This window comes from Alligator mississippiensis, chromosome 2, assembly GCF_030867095.1.
Source record: "Alligator mississippiensis isolate rAllMis1 chromosome 2, rAllMis1, whole genome shotgun sequence".
In the NCBI taxonomy this organism is placed as follows: domain Eukaryota; kingdom Metazoa; phylum Chordata; order Crocodylia; family Alligatoridae; genus Alligator; species Alligator mississippiensis.
In genome coordinates, this window is record NC_081825.1 from 1,324,282 (window position 1) to 1,337,501 (window position 13,220).

Here is a 13,220-nt window from a genome sequence, read left to right on the forward strand (position 1 = left end):
TCTCTGCTTCCTAATGGGAAAGGGAAATCCTTCCACTTGGAGGCTTCTAATGACCTTTTCTTTTGGTAGGACCATTCATGCAGTTAGACATGTTGGTACTTTTTTTTCCAAGTCAATGGTCAGATTTTAATCAAGAAAGGATGGCTATTTCTTTCCTTTTATACTTGTGAAGCAATTCCAACCTAGATAGGACTCAAACTCTAAAACCCTAGCACCTGAAACCAGTGTTTTTTTATTCCACTGGGCCACTGAGACTGTTCACACCTCCCTGGCACACACAGAAATGTATTTTCAGATAAACCAGTGGAACTTTCCAGACAAGACATCGCCTTAAAGGAACCTGAGCATCGACAGCAGAGTCCAGGGCCTCAGATAGGTAGATATACTGACACCAGTGCTCTCACAATCACTAGAGCAGCTACTGCACACTATTCTACATGGGTTTAGGTGACATGGGTTTGGATGAGTGAGTGCATGTGTGTTGTGTGTGTGCTAAGGTGACCAGTACCCCTCATAACTCAAAGTTTTCATTTATGATGTTATTGGTAACTTCACATCCTGTCCAATAAACTAGAATTTATTATGATTTCATGAGTTGGTGCTTTGAAGCCAACACATACACACAAATTAACAGAGTACATCTGAATGGGCAGGGCTACTCAGCATTTCCTGGATGATACCCTCATGGGCCCTGAACTCAGCACAGACACGGAGCCCATCTGAACCAGCTGGGTCAATCAGCATTTACAGGCTGACGCCCTCAAAGGCTCCAAACTCAGAACCCCCCTCCCTCCATCATAATTGTTGTGGTAGTAAATCCCTTGATGAGCAGACCCCACAGGATTTTTGGGTGTTTGGGTCAGGTAAAAGAAGCGTTGCTGCAGAGCAAATGGGGAGGTTGACGAGAAGGAAGAGTAAATGAGGTTCAGAGAGAGTATGGCAACCAGCTTGACCATAGAAGTGATTTTATTGCTGGGTATAGGACACTTATGATGATACTAGTAGTAATAGCCTTGCAAGGAAAAACACGATATGATACAGTTTTAACTGGGTATTTGGGGACGTTAGCTCAAGTTTGATCTGCAAAAGTCAGGTTTAGAAAGCTGTACCTGGAGTAAGAGACATCAGCAAAAGTCAGGTCTGTGCCTGGATTAAGAGACACAGAGAAAGTTGGGGTCTTACCTGTCAGCAAGGCTTGAAGTGGTCAAGGTTCCCGTGTGTTTGTTGGAGCTTGCAGACGGGCAGCGCCCTCAGCATGACCAGTGAAGGTATCCAGGCAGGAAACAAGAAGGTGAAGTCCCAGTGGAGCTGGGGTCCAAGGCCCAGAACAGAGACTGGAGTTAGGGAGGGGTTTTTGAAGGGAAATAAGAATGGCTCAAGGGAGAGCACTGGGTTTGCTTATGGGTAAACGATGGGTCTTATGCTGGATAATAGATTCATAGATTCATAGATGTTAGTGGATAGACATAGATGTTAGTGGAAGACATAGATTGTCTGCAATCACTGCAGTGGGGCATGGTCCGATAGGACGGTGAACTGCTGCCTCCACAAATAGGGCCTCACCTTGTTCAGCACCCAGGTGATTGCCAAACACTCCTTCTCAATGGATGACAGGTTCTGTTCCCAAGGGATTAACTTCCACTTTAAGTACTTTGGACTTCACAGTAAGACCAGCTTACTGAAGATGACAATGTCATCGATGTAAGCAATGGCAAACTGCTCACATCCTTGTAAGAGGTTATTAATCAGTCTTTGGAAAGATGCAGGAGAGTTGCGCATACCGAAAGGTAAAACTGTAAACTCCTATAGTCCCATGGGTGTAGTAAAGGCAGACTTGGCTATGACATCTGGATCCAGTGCAATTTTCCAGAATCCTTTGGACAGATCGAGAGTAGAGATGACCTTGGCTGGGCCCAGGCGATCAAGTAAAGTGTCCATCTTGGGCATAGGGTAAACATCAGGGGTGGCAATAGCATTCAGCTTCCAGTAGTCCACACAGAACCGGATGGACCCAACCTGCTTCCAGACGAGTACCACCGGGCTGGCCCAGAGACTCATTGAAGGCCGGATTACCCCTAACCCTTTCATCTCTGTGATCTCTCACATTATTTCTTGCTTCACCTTCTCATTAATGGGGTAAGGTCTGGACTGGATAGGGCAATGGCTGCCCATGTCTATAGAGTGTATTGCCAGGTCCATTTTACCTGGTTTGTTGGAGAACACTGTCCCAAAGTCTTTGAGTGCTGCGAGCAGCTTGTCCTTGTCCTGGGAGGGCAGATGGTCCGGCAGGTGGAGTTCATAGATTCATAGATGTTAGGGTTGGAAGGGACCTCAGTAGATCATCGTGTCTGACCCCCTGAATAAGCAGGAAAGAGTGCTGGGTCTAGATGACCCCAGCTAGATACTGATCTAACCTCCTCTTGAAGACCCCCAGGGTAGGGGAGAGCACCACCTCCCTTGGGAGCTCATTCCAGACCTTGGCCACTCGAACTGTGAAGAAGTTCTTCCTAATGTCCAATCTAAATCTGCTCTCTGCTAGCTTGTGGCCATTATTTCTTGTAACCCTCGGGGGCGCCTTGGTGAGTAAAGCCTCACCAATTCCCTTCTGTGCCCCCGTGATGAACTCATAGGCAGCCACAAGGTCCCCTCTCAACCTTCCCTTGTGGAGGCTGAAAAGGTCCAGGTACTTTAGTCTCTCCTCGAAGGGCTTGGTCTGTAGGCCCTTAACCATACGAGTGGCCCTTCTCTGGACCATCTCCAGGTTATCCGCATCCTTCTTGAAGTGCGGCGCCCAGAATTGCATGCAGTACTCCAACTGTGGTCTGACCAGCGCCCGATAGAGGGGAAGTATCACCTCCCTGGACCTATTCATCATGCATCTGCTGATGCACGATAAAGTGACATTGGCTTTTTTGATGGCTTCGTCACACTGCCGACTCATGTTCATCTTGGAGTCCACTAGGACTCAGAGATCCCTTTCCACCTCTGTGCCACCCAGCAGGTCATTCCCTAGGCTGTAGGTGTGCAGGACATTTTTCCTCCCTAGGTGCAGCACTTTTCATTTCTCCTCGTTGAACTGCATCCTGTTGTTTTCTGCCCACTTGTCCAACCTGTCCAGGTCTGCTTGCAGCTGTTCCCTGCCCTCCGGCGTGTCCACTTCTCCCCATAGCTTTGTGTCATCTGCAAACTTGGACAGAGTACACTTGACTCCCTCGTCCAAGTTGCTGGTGAAGACATTAAAGAGTATCGGTCCAAGGACAGAGCCCTGCGGGACCCCACTGTCCACACCCTTCCAGGTCAAAACCGACCCATCACCACAACTCTGTGGGTGCGACCCTCTAGCCAATTCGCCACCCACCGGACTGAGGAGTCATCCAAGTCACAGCCTCTTAACTTGTTCACCAGTATGGGGTGGGATACCGTATCGAAGGCCTTCCTGAAGTCTAAGTATACGACATCCACCCCTCCTCCTGTGTCCAGGCGTTTTGTAACCTGGTCATAAAAAGAGACTAGATTGGTCAGGCACGACCTGCCTGCCACGAACCCGTGCTGGTTTCCCCGCAGCATAATTTATCCTGCCGGGCTCTCACAAATGTGAGCCTTGATAATTTTTTCAAAGACTTTGCCAAGGATGGAGGTGAGACTGACTGGCCTATAGTTGCCCGGGTCCTCCTTCCTCCCCTTCTTGAAAATGGGTACCACTTTGGCCTTTTTCCAGTCCTCTGGGACTTTGCCCGTGCGCCACGAGCGTTCAAATATTCCCACCAGTGGCTCTGCAATGATGTCGGCCAGTGCCTTCAGTACCCTCGCATGGAGCTCATCCGGGTCTGCCGACTTAAAGGCATCCAATTCTTCCAAGTGACTCTGCATCATCTCAGGGTCTACGCATGGCAGTCTGGCGCCTTGCTGCTGCCTCTCTACAACCCCAGTGAGAGACTTGTCATGCCCCTCACTTAGGAACACTGAGGCAAAGTACTCGTTGAGGAGTTCAGCCTTGTCCCCCCTGTCTGTCACCAATTGTTTCTGCCCATTTAGCAGGGGTCCTATTCCTCCCTGGGCCTTCCTTTTACTCCCTATATATCTAAAAAACAATTTCTTGTTGTCTTTTACTTGGGTTGCCATCCTCAGCTCCATGGTAGCTTTGGCCCGTTTAACTGCCTCCCTACAAGCATGAGCAGAGGAAGTATATTCGTCTTTGGTGATCTCTCCCTGTTTCCACTTTTTATGTGCTCCCCTTTTGGCCGTTAGGATTTCTCTGGTCAGCCAGGGAAGCATCCATCCCTGCCTCGCCATCCCAGTCATCATACATGACCGGCTCCTCTGGATCCTCCGGTGATCCTTCTATTGAGGAAATCCAGAATACTGCATCACTTCTATTAAAGTATGGTTTAAGCATGTTCACATGAATGGTCTTAGGCTTTTTCCCACTCCTGGCCACTACGTAGGTCACATTGTCCAGCTTGTCTAGGATGACATGAGGAGCTTCCCAAGCTGCTTGCAGCTAGTCTGTCTTTATTCTGTCTCATTCAAAGGTACGAAAGCGAGCCTTTTCATCTTATCAGGTGCTTTGCTTCTCCTGGGCCTGTCCCAGGGAGTCTCATGCCACCTTCTTCATGTCATTTAGCTTCTGTCGAAAGCTGAGCATGTATTCTACCACAGAGGTCTTGGTGGAAGAGATTTTCCCTTCCCACTCTTCTCTTACCAAATTGAGAGCACCTCTAACTCACCTCCCAAACATCAACTCAAAGGGCGAGAACCCAGTGGACTCCTGGGGCACCTCCTGGGAGGCAAAGAGCAAATGCGGCCGTTTCTCATGCCAGTCATTGGGGTTAGAGTCCACACAGGCCTTTAGCGTACCTTTCAAGGTCCCATTGAACCTTTTTATGAGCTCATTTGTCTGAGGGTGGTAGGCTGTGGTCTTGAGGTGTTTCACCCCACAGCACTCCCGCAGGTACTTCATCACCTCCTCCAGAAAGTTCACACTCCTGTCAGTCAGGATCTTGGAGGGAAAACCCAGCTGGAAGAAAGTCTTGGTTAGGGCTTTATTTTGCTTATAGATACATATCCAACTAAATACTAGCAGCAATGTTTCTTTACAAAGTTAGCCCACCATATCAGAAAAGCAGAGCTTCTTATCAGGCAGTTAAGATCGAGCAGCTAAACACTGGTTCACCACTTCCTTACAAATGAGAATTCTTCAAAGCAGCAGCTACTCGCTCTTTGTCAGCAAGCTGTTTGTTTACTGCATGCTCAGAGATGTGTGTTCCTGGCGTTATGTGAACATCAACCTTAAACCTTTCAGGTAGCGATCTGATCAACTTTACTTTTATTGACAAGCCAATTAATGTTGCCATACTACAGTGAGGAACTGTGGGAGTAAACTCCACTGCAACTGTGCTTTCAGCATCATTCACCTTCACCCTCACCTGCTCCACCACGTTGAGCTCCTCCAGCATGAGTGGGTGCTCTGGGTCGTTGATGGAGCAGATGAGATCGAAGATCTTGCAGTCATCGATGGCATCGGGCAGGTCATCGTCCTCCTCCCACGTTGTCACGGGCTGCTCGCATCAGCAACTACAGGTGCCTCGGTGGAGTTCAAAGCAATTGCCTCCAGGTACCGAGTTGCGAAATCCACTAGAGTCAGGATGTATTTCTTCCCTCTATGAGTCTTATGCCTCAGAGGGCCTGCAATGTCTATCCCCACTCTTTGGAAGGGTTGATCAATGATAGGGAGGGGCTGTAGGGGAGCCTTTCTCTTGTCCCCACTTTTGCCCATGTGCTGGCACGTCTTGCAAGATCTGCAGTAGTCTGTCACATTCTGGGCAATTCTGAGAAAAAAAAGGTGGCTTTCTGCCATAGCTGCTAGTAGGGCCAATTATGGTTCTTGACTGACCTGCAGATTTGAAACTGATTTGGCTGATTTGTCTTGGAACATGGAAAAATTTAAATTAAAAAAGCAATCAGCTTTTTACCATAAGATTGAAAAGCACCCAAAAGCTTTGGCTTGTTTCTCCTTGGAGTGACCTGGGGTGGAGGGAAGAGTCACCATTATCTTTTCTTTTCCAAGGCCACCACAAAAAGCTGGTCACGTCCAGCACTGGTGGTTCAATGGTAGAATTCCTGCTTGCCATGCAGGGGACCTGGGTTCAATTTCCAGCCAGTACAGCTGTGGTTTAAGCAACTATTTTGCCTACCTTAGGGGCCTCAGATAGTTCTTGAGGAAGATCCTTGACTCTAACTTTCCTGTATCTCAATGGGGGAAAAAATTATTTTATTAAAAAAGCCTTGTATCATTGCATCTGTCTGTCTGTAACACTCTGGGCCAACTGCGCATGCACCACTGAGAGTGTGGGTGCAGGCACAATTTGCACCACTGCTCAGGGGAGGAGGTAGAGACGAGGGACCCACTGTGCCCCCGACAGCAGTCGGCAGGGAGCAGGGGTCACTGTGGCAGTGCTCCCCACAACACAATAAGAAGATTAGTGAAGGGGCTGGGCAGGACCTCAGGGGCTCTTTCCAATTCGGGACCCAAGATCCTCTCCAGCAGGGAAGGGAAAGCCACAGTTTTAATCTCCCACCCATTTTTTGCACCAAGTTTAAAACTGCAGCTTTTACATTTGCTTCCCCGGGAGCTGTAAGTATCCACCCCATGGGGCTGGGGGAAGGGGGGGCAAGGCTGGGGCCAGGCTGGGAGAGCCGTGCCCCACCTGCTGAGGGGGAGCAGTTGGGGCTAGGGCTGGTGGCACTGGGATGGCTTTGGGGGTGAGAGCCTCTAAAAATTCATGTTAGCCAGCCCCCCCTGCAGCTGAGCTATCACTCCCAGTACCAGCCCACCTCTTCTCACCCTGCCCCCGCCCGCAGAGACATGATGCACCTGGCATCTGTAGGGTTACACAGGAGGGTGGGGGGGGCTGCCTGTGTCTGATCGAGAGTGCGGAAGTGGGAGCCTGTAAGGGGCAAGTCTCTGTGTGTGTGTGTGTAAGGGGGTTATGCATGGCCAGACACGGAGCGGTGGCAGTGCAGGGCAGTGGGTAGTGAAGCTCTATCACCGCCATCCTCCCATCGTTCTTTATGGGGACTTGGCTAGTAAATCAATCAATCAATTAATAAAGCAGATTTTCCAAAACAAAGGTGGCAGAATAAGTCACCATATTTTTTACATTACCAATTCCTTTTTTAACCTTCGGCATTTATCTTATGATTCATATGCAAATATACAGACAAGTAGCAGGGCTAATATTGTGTGGCAGCATAAACAAACAGGTCACAGCACCCCAGAGTGCTCAATCACCCCGGCTCAGACTTACTGCTCTAGATTATTTCCACAGCATGGAGAGCATGCTGCAAATACAAAGATGAACAAAGGTGCAGCCTTTGCCCCATGCCTTGCCCCGCAGGGAAAATGGATAGTGCAAGGAAAAGAAACCCCATATATTTAATACCTTAATTCTATTTCAGTCTGCAGAAAAAGGTGAGCTGTCCATGGAGAAATGCATTCAGCAGGAAGAGAAGGGGAGAGAACGAGAGGGAAGTTCAAAGCACGCTGGACATTAAATCCTACATTTCAGTTCAAAATCAAGTGGAGCCACAATAGAGCTCTTCCCATCCAAACAGGTCCTGGGAGCTGATGTTCCCCCTCTATGCGGCACTGGTCAGGCCACGGTTGGAGTACTGAGTCCAGTTCTGGGCACCACTCTTCAGGAGTGATGTGGACAACCTTGAGAGTGTCCAGAGGCCACTCGTATGGTTAGGGGCTTACAGGACAAGCCCTATGAGGAGAGACTAAGGGACCTGGATGTCTTCAGCCTGCACAAGAGAAGGGATAATGCTGAGAAGTGATCTTGTGGATGCCTACAAATTTATAGTGGGGAGTGGGGTGGGGAGGCAGCACGGGATAGGAGATGCTCTGTTTAGCAGGGAACCCCTTGGAGTAACTGGAAATAACAGCCACAAACTGCTGGGAAGCAGATTCAGGTTAGTCGTCAGGAAGAGCTTCTTCTCGGTGAGGGTTGCCAGAATCTGGAATGGGCTCCAAGGGAGGTGGTCTTTTCCCTGTCCTGGGAGTCTTTAAGAGGAGACAGGACAAGCACCAGGCTGGGGTTGTCTGACCCCGGCTCTCTTTCCTGCCTGGGGCAGGGGGTCAGACTCAATGATCTCCCAAGATCCCTTCCAGCCCTAATGTCTATGAAATCTATGAAATGTGCTGAGGTCCCTTCCAATCTCCTACGCTGGGCTTTAAACTAAGTTCAACAGGGGATGGGGAGGCAGGAGATGGAGAGAGTCTAGAACCTACAAATTGTGAGACACACAGCAGTACACCCCAGGTAAGTACCAAGGGGCCCTTTGGGCATCAGTCCAGGGATGGGGGAATGTGGGCAGAAGGGGCACCAAAGTCACCATTTGGAGGCCTCAGGTGCCTCTATACTAATGCTAGGGGCATGGGGAACAAGCAGGAAAAACTCACACTTCTGCTTGCAGACAGTAACTTTGATTTAGTGGGGCCAATGGAAACCTGGTGGGACCCTACCCATGACTGGGCGGTGCACATTGAGGGCTACAGGTTGTACAGAAGGGACAGAGAAGGGAGGAAAGGGGGAGTGGGGTTGTTCTCTATGTTAAGGAGCATTATACATCTACCCTAATCCAAATGAGATCAGAAGAGGAGAAAGTTGAGGCATTGTGGGTTAGGATACATGGAAGTCAAAGGGAAAGGGACCTGGTGGGGGGTCTGCTACAGACCACCACACCAGAAGGAAAAGCTTGACTTGGAAGTCTTGAGGCAGGTATTGGAGGACATACAGTCCAGGATGTGGTTGTCATGGGGGACCTGAACTACCCGGACATCTGCTGGGAGGAGCAGACAGCCAAATCCAACCGTTCATGTAGGTCCTTAACCTGCGTGCAGGACCGTCACCTAATGCAGGAGGGATATGGTCCTGCTCAGGGAATGCCTTACTGGACTTGGTGTTGGCTATGAGGGAGGACCTGGAAGGGGAGCTGCAGACTTGTGGTCACCTTGGGGACGGTGACCACCAATCAGTCGAATTCACCATCCGGCATGGGATGGGTAAGATAACTCATAGGGTGAAACTGCTTGATTTTAGGAAGGCTAACTCCAGCATGCTCAGGAATGCAGTCAACGGTGCACTGCAGGACAGGAGTATTGGTGAGATGGGAGTCCAGGAAGGGTGGTCGTTCCTGAAGAAAGTTATCCTTCGGGCACAGAGGGAGACTATCCCAGTACGAGGGTCATAGCAGGGCCCCTGGCATGGCTGTATGAGTGCTCGTGGTGCTCTGGCCAGGTTCAAGAGGACAGGAAAAGGGCCAATGTGGCTCCCATTTACAAGAAGGGGAGAAAGGAGGACCTGGGTAACTATAAGCTGGTTAGTCTTACCTGAGTCCTGGGGAAGAACTTTGAGAAAATTATCCAGGAGCACATCTGTGGGGGCCCAGCATGGAAGGTAATGCTTGGGGGCAACAGACACAGTCTGGGTGAGGCTATTAGGGGTTGGAGGAGGCCTCATAGGGGTCTCACAGTGGAGTGTGAGGACCCCAGCACCAGTGAGGGCACAGCATTCGGGGTGCATAGACCCTGGCCCCACAGCAGGGGGCAGCATCATTGAGAAGGCCCCAGAGAGGGGACAACCTTACGGAGGAGCCCCAGTGGGGGCATGGTGAGCCCCAAGAGAAGGGGGCAGCCTTACTGAGAAGCCCCAGTGTGGGTGCAGTGAGCCCCAGGAAAGGGGGCAGCCTTACTGAGAATCCCCAGTGTGGGCACGGTGAGCCCCAGGAAAGGGGGCAGCCTTACTGAGAAACCCCAGTTTGGGCCTGGTGAGCCCTGGAGAGGGGGCGTCATTATTGAGAAGTCCCAGTGTGGACATGGAGGCCCCAGAGAGGGGGCAGCATTGTAGATAAGGCCCCGGAGAAGAGGGCACAGAGTGAGATAGGGCCTAGGAGAGCCCTAGCACCGGAGGGAGCATGTATCAAAGGAAGGGAGGCCCAGAGAGGACAAGAGGGGGCCAGATAGTGATGCCACCATCCCTGCAGCACTGGGAAACCTAACGAGGCCTTCACTTTGACTTGAATGTGCTGCTTCAGACCCCGAAGTATCCGAAGCTTCTCTGGATCCGAAGCTCTGTCCAAAGTCTCGCACAGCCCTAGAAAACTGTCGCAGAGCACTTTGGTGCTCTGCTCCTATAAAATGGGGAAACTGCTAGGGAAAGAGCCCTAGCAGTGAGTAAGGAGCCCAGCTGTTTGTCACCAGGGCAACTAGAATAGTTAATGACCCACACCTGCCAGCGGTGAGCTGAATGAAGGGGACAGGGCCTGGCACATATAAACCTCAGGGCTGAAGTCAGGCAGGGAGTTCCCTGCCAGCAGCCAAGGGGGCAGGAGCTCTCTCAGGGAAGAGAGGGGACGCTTGACTGCAGGAGCAGCATCTGACACTGCTGAGGGATGGAGTATTCCCTGGTAGCCTTGAATGATGTTTTAGCAGGGCGATTTTAATTTGTGTTACAGCCCAGGGATTGGGTTTTGTTGCTGCTTAAATACCGGCGGTTTGAGTGAGGCTATTAGGGGTTGGAGGAGGCCTCATAGGGGACCCACTGCAACGTGAGGACCCCAGCGCCAGTGAGGGCATGGCATTTGGGGTGCACTGACCCCAGCCCCAGAGAGGGGGGCAGCATTGTGAGAAGCCCCAGGGTGGGGGGCAACATTATTGTGAGAAGCCCCAGAGAGGGGGTAGTCTTGGAGAAGCCCCAAGAGAGGGGGCAGTGAGGAACCCCAAGAGAGGGGGAAGCATTGGCGAATGCCAGAGAGGGCGCAGAGAGGAAAAGGGGGCCAAATTATAACAAGGCCCTGACTGAACAACGTCAATTCCATCTGTGAGGCTTGGGGCGTGGTAAAGGGGTGGTTGGAGCCATGCATAGCCCATAAGGCTAGGGTGCCCCTGAAGCACCCATTACAGAGCAAGACCCACAAGAGGTCTGGGAGTCCATGGGGTCAGGTATTAGAGCAAACCGTGTCCAAGAGGACGTAAGGCAGCCTCTGATATATTTATTCTCCATCATGACATGGCGGGCAAGAAGTGAGGGTGCCCTTTGGGCCAACTTGGCACTGGAAGGGGGCCTTGGAGAGATCATGGCCATCCTGCAGGACCCCGTGCCATGACAAAAACAAACAAAACAATTACAATGTTACCCAGATTTAATTGTGTATTTGGGGAAACCTAGCTCAAGCTTAACTAATAAAATTCAGGTTCAGAAAGCTATGCCTAGAGAGAAAAAGAAAAAGAGAGAGTGAGAGCTGGGATTCATAGATTCATAGATTCATAGATGTTAGGGTCGGAAGGGACCTCAATAGATCATCGAGTCCAACCCCCTGCATAAGCAGGAAAGAGTGCTGGGTCTAGATGACCCCAGCTAGATACTCATCCAACCTCCTCTTGAAGACCCCCAGGGTAGGGGAGAGCACCACCTCCCTTAGGAGCTCGTTCCAGACCTTGGCCACTCGAACTGTGAAGAAGTTCTTCCTAATGTCCAGTCTAAATCTGCTCTCTGCTAGCTTGTGGCCATTGTTTCTTGTAACCCCCGGGGGCGCCTTGGTGAATAAATACTCACCAATTCCCTTCTGTGCCCCCGTGATGAACTCAAAGGCAGCCACAAGGTCGCCTCTCAACCTTCTCTTGCGGAGGCTGAAAAGGTCCAGTTTCTCTAGTCTCTCCTCGTAGGGCTTGGTCTGCAGGCCCTTGACCATACGAGTTGCCCTTCTCTGGACCCTCCCCAGGTTATCCGCATCCTTCTTGAAGTGTGGTGCCCAGAATTGCACGCAGTACTCCAACTGCGGTCTGACCAGCGCCCGATAGAGGGGAAGTATCACCTCCCTGGACCTATTCGTCATGCATCTGCTGATGCACGATAAAGTGCCATTGGCTTTTCTGATGGCTTCGTCACACTGCCGACTCATGTTCATCTTGGAATCCACTAGGACTCCCAGATCCCTTTCCATTTCCGTGCCACCCAGCAGGTCATTCCCTAGGCTGTAGGTGTGCCGGACATTTTTCCTCCCTAGGTGCAGCACTTTGCATTTCTCCTTGTTGAACTGCATCCTGTTGTTTTCTGCCCGCTTGTCCAACCTGTCCAGGTCTGCCTGCAGCTGTTCCCTGCCCTCCGGTGTGTCCACTTCTCCCCATAGCTTTGTGTCATTTGCAAACTTGGACAGAGTACATTTGACTCCCTCGTCCAAGTCACTGATGAAGACATTAAAGACTATCGGTCCAAGGACCGAGCCCTGCGGGACCCCACTGCCCACACCCTTCCAGGTCGAGACCGACCCATCCACCACGACTCTCTGGGTGGGGATCTCCCCCTTCCAAGGCACTCGGGTGTTTTGTTGACAGACAAAGTTCCCAGCACAATCCTTGAAGGTTAAACAGGCAAGAGAAAGATGGTTTCAGAGAGATTTCTCTGTCCTGAAGCACACTGTTTTCTGCTTTACAGCTTTCTTATACCCTTAGTCCAGCCTCTTCAAAGCATTCCTTTGTGTAAATCCAGAAGGCCCCAAGCCATAATTGACAGGGAAAATCCTGTTGTATAAACATTTTCAATTTAAATGAATTGCCTTTTTCAGTGACAGGGAGTTATCTGGTTTGGAGTATCTCAAGAAACTGATTCACAACCACAAAATACATAAAGTTTTAAGGAGTAACCAGACACCTAGGAGCCAGCTTGAAATTATTATGAATATAGAAGATATACTGGATGGACTTCTCAGGTGGCCTAGCTATGCTTGCACTGTGAAGTCAGCATCGGTGTTGTGTATTTTACCTCTTGTGAACAAGCCTCAGCTCAGCATGACTTTCAGATCTTGCTGTTGTCTTTGAACAGACTTAAAGGGATTGATTACTTGAAGTGTTCATAAACATTGTGGGGAGGACTTCCACCAGTCATGCCAGGAAAAGTATGACAGCATTTGTGGTCAGGGGCCCCTTGGCTGGACGCTGTGATGGACCCTGAACCATTGTTCAAGTGTCGCCCTTACCTCCTCTGACTCAGTCTCTTGCCTCAGCATTCCCCAACCAGCAACCGAGTTTTACTGAATCAAGTTTAAATAGGCCTCCCATAGTGGGACCAGGGAATGTACGTCTGAAGATGCCTATTAAACTTTCCTTCTGCTTAGTTTTGGTTAGATGAGGTGGGAGGGGAGTGGGGAGAAAAGTTACT

General features: G+C 50.4%; 1 non-coding gene and 1 pseudogene across 1 annotated transcript; one reads left to right on the forward strand and one right to left on the reverse strand.

The window, feature by feature from the left end:
- Positions 1-5,045: 5,045 nt before the first annotated feature.
- Positions 5,046-7,055, reverse strand: LOC132248894 (cytosolic iron-sulfur assembly component 2B-like; annotated as a pseudogene).
- Positions 6,095-6,165, forward strand: TRNAG-GCC (transfer RNA glycine (anticodon GCC)). The gene has a single exon. It is a non-coding gene; the product is annotated as a tRNA-Gly (tRNA).
- Positions 7,056-13,220: the final 6,165 nt, after the last annotated feature.